The sequence below is a fragment of the Moschus berezovskii genome, chromosome 17 (genome assembly GCF_049115385.1).
Source record: "Moschus berezovskii isolate FMDL1 chromosome 17, NW_MosBer_1.0, whole genome shotgun sequence".
Classification (NCBI taxonomy): domain Eukaryota; kingdom Metazoa; phylum Chordata; class Mammalia; order Artiodactyla; family Moschidae; genus Moschus; species Moschus berezovskii.
In genome coordinates, this window is record NC_142476.1 from 12,141,075 (window position 1) to 12,163,377 (window position 22,303).

The 22,303-nt window shown below is 40.4% G+C and overlaps 1 protein-coding gene and 1 pseudogene across 5 annotated transcripts in view; one reads left to right on the forward strand and one right to left on the reverse strand.

The window, feature by feature from the left end:
• KDM5B (lysine demethylase 5B) overlaps nt 1-22,303 on the reverse strand; it is a 76,038-nt gene that overhangs the window by 51,624 nt on the left and 2,111 nt on the right. Inside the window, exons 1-3 of one of the 5 annotated variants that reach the window (XM_055418921.2) lie at nt 4,136-4,266; nt 3,121-3,209; nt 2,679-2,811 (exon numbers count right to left, since the gene is read on the reverse strand). The exons of 3 other annotated variants lie outside the window; for them this stretch is intronic. The gene's annotated coding sequence lies outside the window, so the exon portion shown is untranslated. Of the gene's footprint in view, nt 1-2,678; nt 2,812-3,120; nt 3,685-4,135; nt 4,267-22,303 lie in introns of those variants that run through there. One more of the 5 variants, XM_055418919.2, reaches the window with a different exon arrangement.
• Nucleotides 3,755-4,639, forward strand: LOC129551179 (heterogeneous nuclear ribonucleoproteins C1/C2 pseudogene; annotated as a pseudogene).

The window sequence follows — 22,303 nt, forward strand, 5'->3', positions numbered from 1 at the left end:
TCTCAAGCCTTTACCAAGCACAACAGAAAAGCTTTTTATACACTTTATATATACAAACAGTATGTAAAATATAGTTTAGAAAACTTAAGAGTTTTTGCCTATCTTAAAAAATTATGACATTTTGAGTCTACCTGTTTGACTCTAAAAAACTTTGATATAGTTCCATGTATTTTGGCATTTAGTATTCATGCTAAGTCTAAAAAGACAATTATTTTAGGGATTTTTTTTCTTAATTTGAATGAACCGTGAAAGTTCTAATCCATTTCTGAGAATATAAGGAAATACTACGTTGTTTAAAAAAAAACACAGGAAATGGATGTGATACAGTATTATTAACTGAAGTACAGATTTTGTTCAAACTTCACAAAATTTTATGCTAAGGTACACTATCTTTTTAAATTTTTATTCAAGATTCCACATTGTATTTAGTTGCATTGAGCAGCTTCAGCTGCATGCAACCCATTCTGGAAAATTCTCTTTTTATTTGTATCTGTTACAAATATTTTCTAATTTTCCTTGTTTTGGCTTCTTGGATACAGCCATCATTTAAAAGTGGACATTTAACTTCCAAACACATGGGGTTTTAAAAGTATCTTTGATATTAATTTCTCACTTAAATGCCTTCTTCTCTATAATCACCCTCTGTGGTTTTTCAGTTTTAACTTTATTGAGGCTTTCAATATCTAAGTCAAAGATCTCTCTTGGTAAATGTCACACTGCACTTGAAAATATGTGGGTTATTTTCAAATATCCTTTGGTACTGTGTGGAAACTACGCATCTTCATTACGTTCGGCTGGTTCACGGTGCTTTCTCAGGTCTACTGTACCCTTCTGCTTCTCTGTGTATTCCTTCTATTAATGTCTGAGTTTGATACTGAAACCCCAACTAAAACTCTTAATTCACCTACTTAGAAAAAAAATAGCAATATGTAAGTGGAGATATATGTAACTCTGTTCTATATTTTCCAAATCTCCTGTAATGCGTTATCATACCTTCGTAACTTAAAAAATAAAAAAAGACTAAAGAAAAGAAGTAACTGTATTTGGGATAGAAAAGATCTTGTTTTAACTTGCATCCTGACTAAATTTTATATATATATACACACACACAATTATTAAATCCGTCTGTATATACTTTGCTATTTTATACATTTAACTCAATAAAGTCAGAACAAACAATAAACTTAAATAAAATTAAATGGCATCACCAACTTGATGCACATGAGTTTGAGCAAGCTCCAGGAGCTGGTTATGGACAGGGAAGCCTGGCGTGCTGCAGTCCATGGGGCTGCAAAGAGCTGGACACGACTGAGAGACTGAACCGAACTGAAAATTAAATATAACAAGCAAGGGCTCTGTACGACCCCCATCTGTCACTTGCTCGATGCTGAGTCCTGAGGCACAGTAGGGCCTTATGCCTCCCCCGTACCACAGAGGAAATGTTAAAGAGAGGGTTAGGGTTAGGGCCCTCAGTCACACTGCCCAGGTTCAAATCCCAACTCTGCTGTGTGACTGACTTTGAACTAGATTAATCTCCTTGTGCCTTGTGTATACGTAAAAAGAGGAAATCGGGAAGCTTAAGTAAAACAATGTGGGCAAAGCCTTTAGAGAGGCACCTGGCATTTACACAGTCAATGGTAGGAAAAAACATGTTAACAATTAGGAAATGCTCATGTTGCAAAGCGCTGCTTCCAGGAAGCCTAATGCAATCTTTTCTTTTCTTTTTTTGGTTGGTTATGTTTAAAACAATGGCTGTGATTCTCTAATCTTATTATAAATCTGTATAAAATGGAACTCATTAATATATTAATGAATTCATTAGTATATTCATTAATTTGCCTAAAACAGTCTGACAAGAAGCTCTGTTTTCTTTTTTGCACACGTCATACAGTACGTGTTGTCTTTCTTTTTCCCCCGTATTCTTTTTCCAGCATTGAGATACATGCATCCTGCTTTTTGAAGCAGGATTTTCATGCTGAAAGAGCTTCCTAGGCAATTCCCTGGCGGTCCAGGAATCAACTCTGTGCCCAGGTTCAATACCTGGTCAGGGAACTAAGATCCCACATACTGTGTGACATGTCCAAAAAACAACAGAGCTTCTTATCAGACTGTTTTAGGTAAATTAATTCAAGTGTAGAGGCAGTTAACAAAACTGTCTATAGAGGGGAGGTGCTAGGGTGGCAAAGGAATTCAACTTCTGTAACAAAAAACAACACTCGAGGGCAAGTCTGCCTATAGTTTCACGCATGACGTCAGTATGGTTATGCTGACAAAGCCATCTTCTGTATGACCACTACGTAAAATGTCCTGACTGCATATTACCTGATGGGACAAAGGCTACGGAATACAATAGGTTTAAAATATACTTCTTTCCCTAATACAGAAGTATAATCAGACTTATTACTGAAATTTCAGAAAAAAACATAAAGAAAAAAATCAGCCATAATTGTAGAGAAAAACCTGCTACATTTTTGTATATATCCTTCCAGTGTTTTTTCTAAGATGCTTATCTTCATAATTTCAAACTCTCCCCCCAAAAATTAACATTGCATTTTACTTATTACTATACTGTCAACATTAATATTTCATTGTATTGGCACTTTAATAATTTATTATTGGACATTGAGGTTATTTCCTTTACTTTTCAATGTTAATTATCATAAACAAAACATTTATACCTTCTAGGAAGCTTCTTTCAGCTTCATTCAAGGGTCACATTTTACACATTGCCGAGTACAGGAGATAAATCAGTGTGATCACAGGAGCCACAGGTGCCTGCCTGAGACCACCTTTTATGAATGACAGTGAGTTCTGTAACAGAGAGTATAAAAATAAGGAAGAATGTAAAATGAAAACTACCTTCACAGAACAGTGCTATGGATATTCAATAAATGTTACTGACAAGTAAAGTCTAATTAGGAAAATGAATTTTAAATGTCTCTATAAAGATAAGATTAAAAATATAAAATTAAAAAAACCTCTCACTGCTAAAAACTTGGCAACGAAGAACAACTTGGTGACAAGTATTTGAAAACAATATTTTAATAAAATACACCATGCTCCTTATTTAGATATGGGCAACTGTGTCAAGTGAGGTGCATGTTGTAGCAGAGGGCTTACTTTAGTTAAGGTCAGAACAAAAACTCCCACAGCTTTAATGTTTAAATATTTCCACAGCCAACAGGAAAGACTGCAAGAATAAATGGCTCCTGAAAAGAAAAAAAAAGAATGTTGCTGATATATCTAGTCAGTCCTCCTCAAAACTGTCAAGGTCATCAACACCAAGAAATCTGAAAAACCGCCACAGCGAAGAGGAGCCCAAAAAGACCTGACAAGTGAATGTGACATGATGTCCCAGATGAAATTCTGGAACAGAAGACATCAGATAAAAGCAAAGTGCACCTGTGTTCGTTCATGGATTTATACCACAAATGTGTCATACTAATGGTTCATTGACAGAATGTCAATAAAGGGGGAGGAGACGGTGAGGAGGCTCTCAAACGACCTATCTTCTCAATTTTTTATGTAAACTTAAAATAGTTAAAAAATTCAATTAAGGGGGGCCATTTTGTGAAGAGGCGAAGACTAAGCGATTGCGACCGTGTTGCCGACCTCGAGCAGCAATCAGCTTCTCCATGTAGAACCCAGGGGTAGGAGATTCAGAATCGAATCTTCCTCCTTCCCCCTCCTGTGAGATTTTTTTGATCTTCAGCTACATTTTTCAGCTTTGTGCGGCACCGTCTCATCAAAGACAATGACCAGCAATGTTACCAACAAGACGAATCCTCGCTCCACGAACTCTCGTGTATTCACTGGGAATCTCCCTACCCTTGTGGTCAAGAAATCTGACGTGGAGGCAATCTTCTCAAAATACGGCAAAATGTGGGTTGCTCTGTTCATAAGGGCTTTGCCTTCATTCAGTATGTTAATGAGAGAAATGCCGGGGCTGCTGTGGCAGGAGAGGATGGCACAATGATTGCTGGCCAGATTTTAGATATTAATCTGGCTGCAGAGCCAAAAGTGAACCAAGGAAAAGCAGGTGTGAAACGATCTGCAGCAGAGATGTAAGGCTCATCTTTTGACTTGGACTATGACTTTCAACGGGATTATTACGACAGGATGGATGTATAGCTACCCGGCACGTGTTCCTCCTCCTCCTCCTATTGCTCGGGCTGTAGTGCCCTCAAAACGCCAGCGTGTATCAGGAAACACCTCACGAAGGGGTAAAAGTGGCTTCAATTCTAGGAGTGGACAGCAGGGATCTTCTTCTAAGCCTGGAAAGTTGAAAGGAGATGACCTTCAGACCATTAAGAAGGAGTTGACCCAGATAAAACAAAAAGTGGATTCTTTACTGGAAAGCCTGGTAAAAATTGAAAAGGAACAGAGTAAACAAGTAGAGATGAAGAATGGTAAGTCAGAAGAGAAGCAGAGCAGCAGCTCCCTGAAGAAGGATGAGACTAATGTGAAGATGGAGTCTGAGGGGGATGCAGATGACTCTGCTGAGGAGGGGGGCCTACTGGATGATGAGGATAATGAAGATCGGGGGGACGACCAGCTGGAGTTGATCAAGGACGATGAAAAAGAGGCTAAGGAAGGAGAGGATGACACAGACAGCGCCAATGGCGAGGGTGACTCTTAAGCACAGAGCGGGGTTCAGAAATCTTGTCCCATTATTTCTTCACCTAGGCGCTTGTCTAAGATCAAAATTTTCACCAGATCGTCCCCCCTAGAATCTTCAGCACACGCTCACTGTTCTCCCCATCCTTGTCCTTCCCATGCTCATTAATTCATACTGCCCCGCTCTTACTCCCATTTTCTCTTCCTTTGACCCTCCTAGTAGTTAAGTCTTACCCTGTAATTTTTGCTTTTAATTTTGATACCTCTTTATGACTTAACAATAAAAACGATATATGGTTTTTATCAACCGTCTCCAATTTAATCTCTTGTTATACAGGGAGTACAGTACTTTCCAGTCATACAATAGTTGCTTCCCTAACTACAAAGGCAGTCTCATTAGTTGAGTAGAACCTGAGAGCAGCTTTGAGTTATAGGTATGTGTGTTATACCCCACATAAGAGTGCTATGTGGGGCTGTTCAACATAAATGTAACAATGTATTTTTGTGAATCAGAGTTGGCATGTTAAATACATCCTCTAGAAAAATAACTAGTGTAACAGTCTTAAGATGTGTTTTCTAAAGTTGATACTGTGGGTTATTTTTGTGAACAGCCTGATGTTTGGGACCTTTTTTCCTCAAAATAAACAAGACCTTATTAAACCAGGAATTGGAGGGGAAAAAAATCAATTAAAAAATAATTTGGATCAATTTTTATCTTATATTTCAAACTTCTGACTCCAAAAGAGAACTGTCAAAAACCAAAACACAATCATATCTTTAATATAAGAATTTTAAACTTCATGACAAAATGAGACCAAACAGGCCCACTTCAACAGTTGTTACCGGTTATGAGAAAATGTATTGTTTGACTTTTGAAAACACTTTAATAAGTTTTACCAAACCCTCTACTGATGTTATAATTGCCTCTTTAAAGGTTGAGCACAAAGAGAAACCACTTCTGCACAGACCCTAGATAAAAGTAAGTTCCTTTTTTACCAGTGCAACTCAACTTTTTGGCCTTAAGTGGGCTCCAAAATCACTGCAGACAGTGACTGCAGCCGTGAAATTAAAAGACGCTTGCTCCTTGGAAGCAAAGTTATGACAAACTTAGAAAGTGTATTAAAAACCAGAGATATCACTTTGCCAACAAAGGTCTGGATAGTCAAAGTTATGGCGTTTCCTTCCAGTAGTCATGTAAGAATGTGAGAGCTGGGCCACAAAGAAGGCTGAGTGCCAAAGAATTGATGCTTTCAAACTGTGGTGCTGGAGAAGATTCTTGAGAGTCCCTTGGACAGCAAGGAGATCAAATTAGTCAATCCTAAAGGAAATCAACCCTGAATATTCATTGGAAGATCTGATGCTGAAGCCGAAGCTCCAATACTTTGGCCAACTGATGCAGAGAGACCGCGATGCTGAGAAAGACAAAGGGCCTTAGGAGGAGGGGGTGACAGAGGATGAGATGGTTGGATGGCATCAGACTCAATGGACATGAGTTTGAGTGAACTCAGGGAGATAGTGAAGGACAGGGAAGCCTGATGTGCTGCAGTCCAGGGGGTCACAAAGAGCTGGAGAGTGAATGAACAACAAAAACCTCTCTGCACTCTTTCTTACAAACTGATGACCTCAGAGAGTTTTATTTTAGACAGGTTCCATCTATTCATTTTTGTTGCATCAGAAATTAAGGTATTTAAACAAATTCATTTAATAATAAGCAAAGAATTGGTGAGAAGTCTTCTTTTGCCTATCTCTTTAACGTCTGACGTAATAGAAATAAGCTGGATTTTCATCTTATGATATCAATCTGTTGTAGGATATGTTGTTTTGGTTAAAGTATATGAAAAAAAGCTGGTCACAGTTTGACAGTTAGTTGAAAAGCAGTTCCCTTGAACCTCCTGAAAAGGTCCAGTGAGCTCTCCAAGACTCCTCAGCCCTAACCTTGGAAACAATCATCCGAACAGACCCCTAGAGGGTTCCCCCTTCAGTCTGTCCAGATTTTAAAAGCAGTCCTTTAAGTGTCTTCTCCATCCACTAATAACGATTTCTTGACCTATCAGTGTAATGCCAGTATTTTTAGAAAAAGTACATGGCAACCCATCTCCCCTAAAGTCCTAACATCAAAAAGATCCTGAAAATACCAATGCAATCATTTGCAAATATACATGGTCTTTAACAGCTGTACTAAAAACATAAGTACCAAGAGACAAAAACTTCTGTTAAAATTATAACTCTTATAGATAGGGGCTGGTAAAAAAAAAAAAAAAAAAAGCCAGTTTTCAGTTTTACACAACTTCTTGTTTAAAATAACGTGTTTTAATTTCTGAATAAAAAGTATTTGGAAGGGAAAGCACAGTTTCTATGGACCATCTCTTAGTAAATGAAAATACATCAGAAAAAAAAAAGACACGTTATTTGGTGATTAAGCGCTAGTCTCAGTAAGTCCCTTTTTTCAACACTTTTAATAAAAGTTGGAAATAATACTTTGCATTTACAAAGGCCTCTAATGACTTAAATTTATTATTGTTAAACCCATATGAAAATATAAAACAATCCTCCCATTAACACTGCTTTTCAGACTTCAAAGACAGTTTCCTCCCAGGTCCCTCTGCAAGAAGCTAAGTACAAAAACGCCCTGGAGAGGTAACTACCAAGTTATCTGGAGCAATTCATACAGACTTTTGGCATGTCCCCAAAGTCTCATAAAGCCTGTAATGGAAGCACCCTTTTAAAATTCACCAAGAAAGAGCCTCAGCTCAGTTCAGTCACTCACTTACAACGTCTGACTCTGTGACCCCATGGACTGCAGCACGCTGGGCCTCCCTGTCCATCACCAACTCCATGAGCTCACTCAAAACTCATGTCCATTGAGTCGGTGATGCCATCCAACCATCTCATCCTCTCTCATCCCCCTCTCCAGCCTTCAATCTTTCCCAGCATCAGGGTCTTTTCCAAGAGTGAGTTTCTCACATCAGGTGGCCAAAGTATTAGAGTTTCAGCTTCAGCATCAATCCTTCCAATGAATACTCAGGACTGATTTCCTTCAGGATGGACTGGCTGGATCTCCTTGCAGTCCAAGGGACTCTCAAGACTCTTCTCCAACACAACAGTTCAAAAGCATCAATTCTTTGTTGCTCAGCAGTTCAACTCTCCCATCCATACATGACTACTGGAAAAACCATAGGTTTGACTAGACGGACCTTTGTCAGCAAAGTAATGTCTCTGCTTTTTAACATGCTATTTAGGTTCGTCATAGCTTTTCTTCCCAGGAGCAAGCGTCTTTTAATTTCATGGCTGCATTCACCACCTGCAGTGATTTTGGAGCCCCCAAAATAAAGTCTCTCACTGTTTCTATTCTTTCCCTATTAGACATAAAGTGATGGGACCGGATGCCATGATCTTAAGTTTCTTGAATGTTGAGTTTTAAGCCAACTTATCCACTCTCCTCTTTCACTTTCATCAAGAGCTTCTTTAGTCCTTTTTCACTTTCTGCCATTAAGTGTGGTGTTATCTGCGTAGATGAGGTTATTGATATTTCTCTCGGCAATCTAGATTACAGCTTGTGATACATCCAGCCCAGCATTTTGCATGACGTACTCTGCATATAAGTTAAATAAGCAGGGTGACAATATACACAGCCGTGACGTACTCCTTTCCCGATTTGGAAACAGTCTGTTGTTCCATGTCCAGTTCTAACTGTTTCTTCTTGACCTGCATACAGATTTCTCAGGAGGCACATTCAGTGGTATGGTATTCCCATCTCTTGAAGAATTTTCCACAGTTTGTTGTGATCCACACAGTCGAAGGCTTTAGTATAGTCAATAAAGCAGAAGTAAATGTTTTTCTAGAACTCTCTTGCTTTTTTGATGATTCAGCAGATGTTGGCAATTTGATCTCTGGTTCCTCCGCCTTTTCTAAATCCAGCTTGAACATCCAGAAGTTTATGGTTCAAGTACTGTTGCATTTTGAGCATTACTTTCCTAGCGTGTGAGATGAGCGCAATTGTGCTAGTAGTCTGACCATCCTTGACATTGCCTTTCTTTGGGATTGGAATGAAAGCTGACCTTTTCCAGTCCTGTGGCCACAGATGAAAGTGAAAGTGAAGTGAAAGTGAAGTCGCTCAGTCGTGTCCGACCCTTAGCGACCCCACGGACTGCAGCCTACCAGGCTCCTCCATCCATGGGATTTTCTAGGCAAGAGTACTGGAGTGGCTTGCCATTGCCTTCTCCGGTGGCCACAGATGAGTTTTCCAAATTTGCTGGCATATGGAGTGAAGCACTTTCACAGCATCATCTTTCAGGATTTAAAACAGCTCAGCTGGAATTCCATCACCTCCACTAGCTTTGTTCATAGTGATGCTACCTAAGGCCCACTTGACTTCACATTCCAGGATGGCTGGCTCTAGGTGAATGATCACACCATCGTGGTTATCTGAGTCGTAAGATCTTTTTTGTACAGCTCTTCTGTGTATTCTTGCCACCTCTTCTTAATATCTTCTGCTTCTGTTAGGTCCCTACCATTTCTGTCCTTTATCGAGCCCATCTTTGCATGAAATGTCCCCTGGGAATCTCTAATTTTCTTGAGGAGATCTCTAGTCTCTCCCATTCTATTGTTTTCCTCTATTTCTTTGCATTGATCACTGAGGAAAGCTTTCTTATCTTTACTTGCTGTTCTTTGGAAAGGTGCAGCTTCTCTTCTTCTCTCAGCTATTCGTAAGGCCTCCTCAGACAACCATTTAGCCTTTCTGCAGTTCTTTTTCTTGGTGATGGTCTTGACCCCTGCCTCCTGTACAATGACATGAACCTCCATCCATAGTTCTTCAGGCACTCTATCAGATCTCATCCCTCGAATCTATTTCTCACTTCCACTGTATAATCAAAAGGCATTTGACTTAGATCATACCTGAGTGGTCTAGTGTTTTCCCTACTTTCTTCAATTTAAGTCTGAATTTGGCAATCAGGAGTTGATGTGAGCCACAGTCTGCTCCCACAGTTTTGATTTGCTGACTGTATAGAGTTTGTCCATCTTTGGCTGCAAAAAATATAAATCAATCTGATTTTGGCATTGACCATCTGGTGATGTCCACGTGTAAAGTCATGTCTTGTGTTGCTGGAAGAGGATGTTTGCTATGACCAGTGTGTTCTCTTGGCAAAACTCCATTAGCCTTTTCCCTGTTTCATTTTGTACTTGCCTGTTACTCCTCCAGCTATCTCTTGACTTCCTACTTTTGCATTCCAGTTCCCTGTGATGAAAAGGACATCTTCTTTGGGTGCTAGCTCTAGAAGGTCTTGTAGGTCCTTCATAGAACCATTCAATTTCAGCTTCTTCAGCATTACTGGTTGGGGCATAGGCTTGGATTACTGTGATATTCCAGTGGTCATGTATGGATGTGACAGTTGGACTGTGAAGAAAGCTGATCGCCGAAGAATTGATGCTTTTGAACTGTGGTGCTGGAGAAGACTCTTGAGAGTCCCTTGGACTGCAAGGAGATCCACCCAGTCCATTCTAAAGGAGATCAGTCCTGGGTGTTCATTGGAAGGACTGATGCTAAAGCTGAAACTCCAATACTTTGGCCACCTCATGCGATGAGTTGACTCACTGGAAAAGACTCTGATGCTGGGAGGGGCTGGGGGCGGGAGGAGAAGGGGACGACAGAGAATGAGATGGCTGGATGGCATCACCAACTCGATGGATATGAGTTTGCGTGAACTCCGGGAGTTGGTGATGGACAGGGAGGCCTGGCGTGCTGTGATTCATGGGGTCGCAGAGTCGGACACAACTGAGCAACTGAACTGAACTGTGATATTGAATGGTTTGCCCTGGAAACGAACAGAGATCATTCTGTTGTTTTTGAGACTGCACCCAAGTACTGCATTTCGGACTCTTTTGTTGACCATGATGGCTACGCCATTTCTTCTATGGGATTCCAGGCCACAGTAGTAGATATAATGGTCATCTGAGTTAAATTCACCCATTCCAGTCCATTTTAGTTCACTGATTCCTAGAATGTCAATGTTCACTCTTGCCATCTCTTGTTTGACCATTTCTAATTTACCTTGATTCATGGACCTAACCTTCCAGGTCCCTATGCAATATTGCTCTTTACAGCATCAGTCTTTACTTCCATCACCAGTCACATCCACAACTGGGCACTGTTTTTGCTTTGGCTCCATCCCTTCATTCTTTCTGGAATTATTTCTCCACTGATCTCCAGTAGCATATTGGGCACCTACCAACCTGGGGAGTTCATCTTTCAGTGTCCTGTCTTTTTGCCTTTTCATACGGTTCATGGGGTTCTCAAGGCAAGAATGCTGATGTGGTTCGCCACTCCCCTCTCCAGTGGACTCAGAGTTCTGTCAGAGCTCTCCACCGTGACCCGTCCGTCCTGGGTGGTCCCCGGGGCACGGCTCACAGTCTCTCTGCGTCAGGCACGCTGGGGTCTGCGTGATCAGGTTGGTGAGCGTCTGTGATGGTGGTTTTCACTCTGTCATGAAGGTAAAGAAGCTTATGGAAGCTTCCTGACGGGAGAGATTGACTGTTGGGAAAATTGGGTCTTGTTCCAATGGGCGGGGCCCTGCTCAGTAAATATTTACTCCAATTTCTGTTGATGGGCAGGGCTGTGTTCCCTCCCTGCTGTTTGACCTGAGACCAAACTACATAGGGATAGTGAAGATAATGGTGACCTCTTTCAAAAGGTCCTGTGCACTGCTGAACTCAGTGCCCCAACCCTGCTGCTGGCCAACGCCAACCCACGCCTCTGCTGGAGACTCCTGGACACTCACCTGCAAGTCTGGGTCAGTCTCTTCAGAGCCTAAGAAAGCTAAATCTCTAGAACAAATTATCTTCCCCTTAAACAGGCTGACAATACGATGGTCAATCATAAAAATTTAGCAGGAAAGCACTATTCATTTCAGGCCATTCATAGACATCTTATGGTCACTCAATGAGTCTGCAAGAAATTTCAGATCCTTCTCCCTTGTGGCAACTGTAACCAGTAAAAGTATTACTTCAGTGTGCCTATACCAAGCCACATTATGATCCAGTAGCAATACTGCAGTTTTTGAAATTATTTAATAATAAGAAGTTTTGATTTAAAGTTAAAAAAAGATTACATACTTCAGAAAGATTACAAAAATGATCTGTCAGGGAAAGGACTTTAGGAATGAGGTTGGACTCTGCCCCCCCAGCCTGCACTTGGTAACACCCAAACCAACCTGGGCACCAAGGGCAGGGAAAGGTCAACAGCCCACACCCTAACTTTAAAGCCTTATTAGATCTGTGAACACCTGCTCTACACTACACTTCTAGTACTTGACAAACTGGGCTCTCTTGGAGATTCAAAAGTCAAGGTCAGGAAAGGGACAGCAGTGACAGTAAAAATCAGCCTGAGCCTAGGAGAAGATACTAAAGGGTAAATCTTTGTTTTGATGTTCTATCTCAAGTTCAGTTCAGTTCAGTCGCTCAGTCGTATCCAACTCTTTGCGATCCCATGAACCGCAGCACGCCAGGCCTCCCTGTCCATCACCAACTCCCAGAGTCCACCCAAACCCATGTCCATCAAGTCGGTGATGCCATCCAACCATCTCATCCTCCATCGTCCCCTTCTCCTCCTGCCCTCAATCTTTCCCAGCATCAGGGTCTTTACAAATGAGTCAGCTCTTCGCATCTATCTCAAGACACGTTTGCAATTGTACAAAAAAGAAACATAAATAGTAAGCCATACATTTAACTAAAGCAAATATTTAACAGCTTTCGGTCCTGCTGCAATTAAGATATATTAACTATAAATCTAATAACAAAAGTGGGAATAATTTTAGAATATGTGTGATCCCTAATAGCCACATTCAAAGAAAAAGAATAAACTTGAACCTGAACTGGAATTGCTAGGAAGCTGCTCTGTTCACCCCACTGCCAATCATCTAATATTTACAGAAGGATAACTGGACCATCTATTCAATATACTCGAATTCTGACCACGCTTCAGGGCTAGTAAAAGGATGTAATGTTACACTGACAAGCTCAGTTTAGGATAGCAGACACAGGTCTTATGCGCAAATCTCTCAAACCTGTCTCACGCTGCACCTTGTCACGCTGCACAGACGGCACTGCCAAATCTAACGATCAGTTTGGGAATGCCTGGAGGCTCAGTGGTTAGGACTAGGTGCTTCCACCGCTGCGACCCGGCTTCAACCCCTCGGGAGGAAACTAAGATCCAGCAAGCCGAGCAGTGTGGGCATAATAATAAATCTGATTATTTACTATGTGATTACGACACACCTAACCCCAAAATACGAGGAAATTCCAGCCTGATAAAACTGGTCCTCATCTGAAGGGCTGCCTGGTATCAACGGGACACACACTATAAAACTCCTCTATTATCTTCCTTCCAAGATTTTAAATAGAGAATTTTACAGCTGTGTCTAGAGTTGAAACTTGAGAAAATCATCACCAAGAAGTACTGGAAATCTGAAACACAGACTCAACAAACCAGCTTCTCTCTCTCCTTGGCTTCCAGCACACTCCCTGCAGCCTCCATCTAGACCCTCTTCACCCCTGTATGCTGAGGTCTCTGGGGGCTCGCGTGACTATCCTCACTCCACACCCCTGCCCCTCCCTAGCCCCGCCCTAGCCCAGTCTCCCAGATGCCCTAGGCAGGCCCTCTCCCCATACTCTCTACCCTCCTCCGTATCTGCCCAACCCTAACACCTTCAAGGGTCCCATATACAACTTCCATTACTTGCACACATCCTACTATATAATCGAGTTGCTGATCTTTCTCACCAGTAAATTACAAGTTTCCTTAAGTCAAAGTTGTACACTATAGAACCTTAACAATTCCTGGCACTTACTGACGTATCAATAAGCCTACTGGATGGAACCTAGAGCCAACCCCAAGGACCCAATCCATTTCTTCGTTCACCAGAGCTGACAAAGGATTTCTCAGTTTCCTATAGCAGAGCTGAGAATTCCTATTAATTCAAAGTCAACAGGTAAGAAAAGCCCTTATATTAAAACTGCCTAAACCTCATCATCCAGTCCCATCACTTCATGGCAAATAGATGGGGAAACAGTAGAAACAGTGTCAGACTTTATTTTTGGGGGCCCCAAAATCACTGCAGATGGTGATTGCAGCCATGAAACTAAAAGACGCTTGCTCCTTCGAAGGAAAGTTATGACCAACCTAGACAGCATATTAAAAAGCAGAGACATTACTTTGCCAACAAAAATCAGTCTGGTCAAGGCTATGGATTTTCCAGTGGTCATGTGTGGATGTGAGAGTTGGACTATAAAGAAAGCTGAGCGCCGAAGAATTGATGCTTTTGAACCGTGGTGTTGGAGAAGACTCTTAAGAGTCCCTTAGACTGCAAGGAGATCCAACCAGTCAATCCTAAAGGAAATCAACCCTGAATATTCATTGAAAGGACTGATGCTGAAACTGAAACTCTCAATACTTTGGCCACCTGATGCGAAGAGCCAACTCATTGGAAAAGACCCTGATGCTGGGAAAGAATCAAGGCAAAAGGTAAAGAGGGCAGCAGAGGACGACATAGTTAGATAGCATCACTGACTCAATGAACATGAATTTGAGCAAGTTCCGGGAGACAGTGAAGGACAGGGAAGCCTGGTGTAGCCCATGGGGTCACAAAGAGTTGGACATGACTTAGTGACTGAACAACAACAAAAAACAAACACAATGGTACTGTATTTTGGTATCGTGTAAGTACAGCTTTCTATTATGATTTTCCTGCAGTGTGTCAGAACAGCCAAAGGGAACCAAAGGAAGATCACACTCTCCTTCCCAAAAAGCCCAGCTAATTTCTGGGATCCAGGAAAGGAGCCACTGGTCACCGTGTATTAGAATAACACTGAACTCGGAAGTAAAAAGCCCGTTGGGAATTCCCCAATCAGTCCTTTAAAAGCTGTGTCATCTTAGACAAGTCACTAACTTCTCTCAGCACATCTTCCTTTAACTGTTCTCGTAATTTCCTGGCAGTCCTGTGGTGTGCTTTCAATGCTGTGGGCCTGGGTTCAATCCCTAGTTGGGAACCTAAGATCCCACAAATTGCAAGGCATGGAAAGAAAAAAAAAAAGTCCTACTTTAGCAGCAAGATCTAAGTTAACAGAAATGTTTTTTTTACTGAACCTATTGAAAAAGGGAACCCTTGTATACTATTGGTGGGAATGTATTGATAAACTGATACACTTTGGAGAACACTATGGAGGAGGGTATTTAAAAACTAAAAACAGAGTTACCAAGGATCCAGCAATCCCACTCCTGGGTAGATATCTGGAGAAAAGAAACTTCGGAAAGACGCGCACACCCACAGCAGCATTACTGACAAGAGCCAGGCCATGGAAGCAACCCAGGTGCCCAGCAACAGGTGAACGGGCGGAGAAGACATGGCACCTGTACCGCAGAATGTTACTTGGCCATAGAAACTAAGGAAATGGTGCCATTTGCAGCAACATGGATGGACCTAAAGATCACCGTACTGCTGCTGCTGCTGCTAAGTCACTTCAGTCGTATCCGACTCTGCGTGACCACATAGAAGGGTACTGAGTAAAGTAAATCATACGGAGACAAGTATCCTATGATATTGCTTATATGTGGAATCTAAAAGATAATGAAAATGAATTTATGTATCAAACAGAAACAAGATTCACATAAAAAACTCCTGGTTATCAAGGGGGAAAAGGGAGGGCCAGAAAGGGATACATTAGGAGTATGGGATCAACAGATACAAACTACTATACATAAAACACATATACTGTATAATATGGGGAACAATATTCAATATCTTACAATAACCTACAGTAGAAAGTTATCTGAAAGAATACATATAACTGAACCACTCTGCTGCGCACCTGGAAACTAGCACTAACCATCCAGGTCAGAACACTGGAGTGGGCTGCCATTCCCTTCTCCAAGGGATCTTCCTGACCCAGGAATCGAACCCAGGTCTCCCACATTGCAGGCAGATTCTTTACCGTCTGAGCCACCAGGGAAGCCCAGAACTGTTAGTTTAAATCAACTGCACTTCAATTTAAAAAAAAAAAAAAAGATTCATAATTTTCTGTCCACCATCCTATGTAACCCTAATTTTACGTGGGCATAGGCAATATAAATAATGGTTAAGAATATTGTGTGGGCTCACATTAGGCTTCTCTACTTAGTAGTCAGGTTACCTTGAGAAGTTTACTTACCCTCTTTATGCCTCATCAAGTAAACTAAGGCCAGAATTATCCCCATTTTAAAGTCAGGTTAATGGAATAAAACCTTGAAAAGTCATGACCCTCAAGGCAGGAAGCTGAAGGATAACATCAAGATAATGGAAAACGCACCAGAAGTCAAAAGTTTAGATTCCTGCTCCACGATCTTTTCATGAAATGTCTATTCTCTGCAAGTTTTCACTTCCTAACTAGCTAATACCAACCTTCAAAAACAAATTACCCTGGATCCTAAACCAAATTTTAAACTCTGTTCCCCTAAAAAAAAATTTTGATGAGCAATTATCCTGAATATTCATTGGAAGGACTGATGCTGAAGCTGAAACTCCAATACTTTGGCCACATGATGCAAAGAACTGACTGACTGGAAAAAACCCTGATGCTGGGAAAGACTGAAGGCAGGAGAAGGGGATAACAGAGGATGAGACGGTTGGATGGCATCACACTCGGTGGACATGAGTCTGAGAAAGCTCCAGGAGTTGGTGATGGACAGGGAAGCCTGGCGTGCTGCCGTCCATGGGGTTGCAAAGAGATGGACACAACTGAACTAAAATGAATTATCTATTACATAAGTCAAAGATATATTTTACATATGGAATACAGGAAAAGTCACAAGGTTATTAGAGAAAAAAAAGTAGTTACTAAAAATAAAGCAGCTATTAAGAAAAATAAAAAAATAGTTATAGAGAGGAACCCAGAAGAATGGGCTGCCTTCTAATGTAACTTTTAAAAACCCCAAACCTATACCACACACAAAACCCTGAAGCCAGCCTTCCACTGGAAAACCTGGTAGCTGTTCTCAATTTGTTCAAAATGCATTATAATATTGGATAAGAGCCTCTCTGGGAGAAGAAAAAAGCTTGGAATATCTGGAATTTTACAAAAGGGGGTTATATTCCAAAAATTCTCGTTACTGACCTTGCTTATCTCCATGCCCTTGCCTCCTTTCCTGCAAATAAAAAGATATCAGAGTACAAATCCTAAGAGATCCTTGCTCTCCTTGTCCAAGTTAAAGCCTGGCAAGGATGAGACGTTCCCACCTGGTTTAAATATCACCAAATGATGAGCTGGTACAACCACACAGAAAATTGAGAGGATCTTGCCTTAAAGACCTTGTAATTATGTGGTTTTGATAGGATTTGTTCTTTGTCTCTGGAGTTAGAGGAGTGGAGTAGATGACCACATTCAGATACCTGTGTGCCTCACAGGAACACATGCCTAACAAAAGCCCCAGCCAAGTGCTGAAAACATATTCAGGTCTAAACTTAGTTCTCTAACACTACAATTTGATCAAGCTGTGAGGTGGCAAGAATTAATGTAGGAATGCACAAAAGTCTGCCTAGGGCCACACAAGGAACACAGCTGGGAAGACAGAGCTCAGCCTAGCTACATGTTCTTAATTAAAATACTCAACATTCAAAAGTTGTAAAACTTGGTATGTACACCAGTGGACTGTGTCTTAACACATTTAGAAAACAGTACTGATAATATACTTGAACAACAAAGTGAGAAATCCAGCTTTGTATGATTATATAGCAATTCTAATGAGCTTTATTTTTTAAAAGTTGCTACTTGTCGGTAATAGAATGTAACATAAGCAGGCTCTGTCCTGAGGACCAAAATAAGCCTTCCCTCCCACCTGTTCTACCTTTCTCCCCACTTCACTAGTAAGACTCAATTCTACTAACCGTCCTGTCAGGAAAGCACTGGTACTATTTAAATTATGTTAGATAAAATAGAATGCTCTCAATCTGCAGGGCTGCCACAGCATCAGAGCCATCCCAACACAAAGGTTTCCAAATACAAACTCCTCCCTGTATAACACACATGCACTGCAAATTTTCTGAAATAATTTCTAACAGTTCTACCTGAAAAAAAAAAATTTTTTTTTTTTTTTACTTCAATTTTAAAGAACACTCAGGTACAGAAAAGTTTCACCTAAACCAATAGAAGAATTACACTCTGTATATTCTAGTTTTGATGCTGGGCTTTTGACTTTTCAAATTTCACTTTTTAAAATCCCTTCGCTGTAAGGGAAAATGAGGGATATGCGTTTGGCACTAACCCTTGTCTCCGTAAATCTGTCCCCAGACTCTTCTCAGCAGTTAGCAAACATAAGCTTTGGAATTTAAGCTCCTTGCAAACCATCAATTAATTAGTCTGGACAGTGGCCCTAGGTCAGTGTCAGATCTTCTTATAGCAGGTAAGAAGGCACACAATGGGAAAAAATGACTTTGTCCAAGGTCATGATGCCATTAGATTCAAGATTCTCTCACTCATTTTACAAAATCTAGAAACACTGACTCCTTCTTTTATATAACATGAAAAAAAAAACCCACATACACTCTCCTTGATAAATGTTTATTTTTATCCCTGCAAAGTATTTCTTAAATTCTACATCTGTTGTAAAATAACAGATCTCCAAGTGAAATGGAATCAACAAGTTAAAAAAAAAAAAAGCTATTCATTATGCCTTCTGCCTAGGGATGTTTAATTTAGTGCCTGAAAAATGAAGTTATGATTGGGGGGGAGGGGGAGGGCACACAGACTTTGAGGGGTTACTGACAGAAAACAGCTGTCAACGGCCTGACTTTTAAATGGCTCCTTTTAAACATCTGAGGCCACCCAAATGCCCATCAGCAATTCTGCTGAAACAGTAACTGCACCATTGAAGCCGGAAGTCGAATCACCGTCTTCAAAGGCAAGTAAACCTCGTGACATCCTGACCAGCAACTCATCAGACCCTCGCCTCTCATCTCCTTCAAACCCATTTTCCAGAAGGGACTTGGTTCTGCTTCTCAGTCACTCCCAACTCCCAGCTGCATGCACTCTGCTGAGACGCTGTCTGTCGGACGGGAAGACGGGCCCAGATTGGGCAAGGGAGCAAGGGACACCAGCTCCCACCACCTGCCTCTGTGACCCGCAGCTCCCACAGACGTGTCACAAACACATCACAAGGCAACAAACCACTGGAGACACTGAGAAGTCCAAGATTAGGCAGAGTGGCCCTCTCTCCCTAACAGAACCTCATTCCTAACCACCCAAATCTCACTCACCTGAGTAAGACAAGAGCAAACCAAGTTGTTTTCTCCAACTGAGGTCACTAGTTTGCTCGCAATTCCAACGTTGCTACTCTGCCTTCTGCTCTCTTACACCCAGGAAAACACATAAAGGGACTATGTTATGTATGCTTATTTTCATAACTTAAAAAAATTTCATTTATACTCTGGAAATGAAGGCTCTAGCAGAGAAAAGTAACTAGTCCTACGTCCAGAAAGACAACTTAAATGATTAGAAACAATGAAACAGATGAACGGATGGGATGACTCTAGGCCACATCTAAGGTGTATGGCAATGATGCTTTAAGTGGAGTGATCTATAATTGAAAGTTTGAATTCTTTTTTTTTTTTAAAGACAAGAACGCATTTAGTCAAATTCTTCCATCTTATAATTACAGAACTCAAGTGTCCTAGTGCCCCAGAGATGGCTTTACCCCATTAGTCTCCACAAACTTGGAGGTCGAAAAAGCAGTCATCATTGAACTCATCTAATAGTTAATAACAGAAAAAGAAGCATTTTTAGAAGAATTTTCTGAAGTGTACAAAGGTGTTATCTCATTTTTCTCTTTGTTAATCCCATGCTAGGACACAGCAGTTAATAAGTACTTAGGAAATCCTTGTTAAGTTGCATACAATTCTCATGTCTTAAACAAGTTTCTTGCAACTCAGATTTTAAAATCCAGTTACTAGTGCTCAAACTCTTAAGTAATCTAAAGTAAATGAGTGGCCCAATGATATGGCAGGATCCACTCCAAAGGAACTTATCTGTGTGCTTCTGATGACTCCTCTTCAAGGGGCCCAATCTTAGACATTTCTGAAAGTACAGTCAGTCCTTTAGTTCTCAACACGTACGCCACATAATTTAAAAAAAAAAAAAATGAGGCTGAGATGGTCTTCTAGCTCATAAAACAAGTATATTAGCATAATCCCCAAAGAACATATAATTCTCTTGGAAAGGAAAAATCAGACCACAAACTAAATGCAAGGGCTGTACAATGGGGAAAGCAAGGTCTTTCCCGGTTACTGGTTTTTAAACCCAAAGATGGCCTCTGCCAAGAGATATACAAGTAGACTTCGTGGAACCTAAATCCAGGAACCTAATTAATTAGCACTTTCATTTTGGGGCATGAGCTGTCCCTCCTTCCTTTTCAATAGCCAAACTTTAATGTGGTCCAATTAGAACAACAATGAAAGATTGCAGAAGCCTACAAAAAGCTATTTTACAGCACATAAACCAGATTCCTTTTTTTTTTTAAACTGAATAGTTCACCATGGTATTTTTGACTTTCTAAAAGAAAACTCTCTCACTGGCAGATTACTGTACGCCTATATTAAAGTATATTAAATATCCTTGACTTTGTTACTGTCTCCCAAACTAAACAAGTAAATGAACTGACTACTGATCTATCAACCAGAAATAAAGAAAATTAAGTACTTTAGAGACAAAAAATGAAATTGACAGTTGATAATTTTCTTTAATTTTCCTTATAGCTGTCTCTCAATAATGAACTCAATCCTCCAGTTTTAAACTACAACAATTAACACTCTTCAAAGGCAATTCTCTCTTCATTCTGCTCTTTAAAAAAGGTTTAGACTGCATGTTTGAAAACAAATCCTATAACCACAGGAAGGGAAACTTTCCCATTGGGGGTAGGGACATAAATCTTTAGCTGCCTCATATGTTTGTAATATCACTCACATTCCATTCTATGAGTCTTATTAATTTGTTGATTGGTTAACTAAGAGTGAGTTAGTTGGATATCTGAGGATCTGGCTGTGACCAAATTACCACTGGCAAAGTCAAATTTAGCTAAACACCCATCCACAGACTACAACAAATGAAGTTTGCTTTAAGGCAGATACAGTCACAAACTAAAACTGTAGGACTTACTTAGCCCAGCCTCCTATCAAGTGAGAAAAAAAAAGTTCTTTTGAGAGGTATAGTTCTAAATCTGTCTTAAAAAGTGGTTACAATCTAGTTCAGGCTTTCTTCTGGGGGGTGGGGGGAGGGTGGTGATGAACAAGCTCTAACAACTGATGATGGTTATAAGAACTCCATGAAAATACTAAAAACTACTGAATGGCAGTTTAAACTGAAGAACTGTATAGTGTGCGTGCATATATATATACATATAAACAAAAGTGTGTGTTGTGTTTTTTTTATTGTAAATTCTTCCTTTGCTCAAGGATATTTCTATTGATAAGCTTTTCCCCCAAATGTTAAAAGGTTTAAGGTGGCAAAGAATCAGAGAGAAACATTTCAGGACACCAAAGAAACTGGGAAAACAACAAAGAGGATGAGGCCAAAGTCAAGTAAACACAAGGGAGAATGATGGACAGGAATGAGAGAAGAGCTCCCATCGCTCAAACCTCCCCCACACAAAGAGGTCTACTTAAGTTCCTCCATGTTCCTCAGGGCGGAACCAAAGTCAAGCAAACCCAAGGGAGAATGATGGACAGGAATGAGAGAAGAAGAGCTCCCATCGCTCAAACCTCCCCCACACAAAGAGGTCTACTTAAGCTCCTCCATGTTCCTCAGGGCGGAACCAGCAGGCTCAAAGATGCTGACGGTACCGAAACACTTGAAAGTTTCACACTCGGGCTATAAAGTCAAAGGGATCAAACTAATGACCACAAGAAGTTAAAGTTGAAAAATGTGTCTACTGTGCCATCTGGGGTTTGACTTAAATCTCTGACTTCTGGATACCACCAGAGAAGAAATTTGTGGAATCTGCTTGACAACAACAGAGTAGCTTACTGAAGCCATCAAATATATTCCAATCAAGCTCAGCAGACTCAGAAATTCACTGACCTGCCAACTGTTTTTTGCCTAATAATTACACCCCTAAAATTAATCACCTCTAAATACCACAAAGTGACATGGAAAATACAATTTGTCCTTAAAAAGAAATCTAAGTACATCAAGGAGGAAATGAAATTTGCATTATAAGGGTAATAAAACCAAAAGTCAGATTACTTGTAAATTGAAGAAAGAAGTCTAGGAAGCCAGACACTTGATGTAATTTGAAAAAAGGTTTACTTCCATCTTTAAACTGGTAACTCAGGATTTGAGTAATGTGTTTTTGATTTATTACACCTTTTGTCACATTTATCTTACTATATTTCAAACAAATTTCTGTGAACCTCAAGTTTTCAATAGCCAAGTATTTTAGGACCATCACTGAGAAGCAGCTATAAACTGAAGCTACCTTAACTACCATTAATTCAAGATGCAAAGGTTAAGGACAAAAAGAAATAGAAATTCTTTGTAATTCTTCCCCTTACTTTGAAAAGCAAAATACCAATAAACCCAATCCCCATTTTAACAGTCACTTGCATTCCAAAAACTCAGTGGTCATAATCATCTAGAAACACGGGCATTATATAGCTATCACCATGAAAAC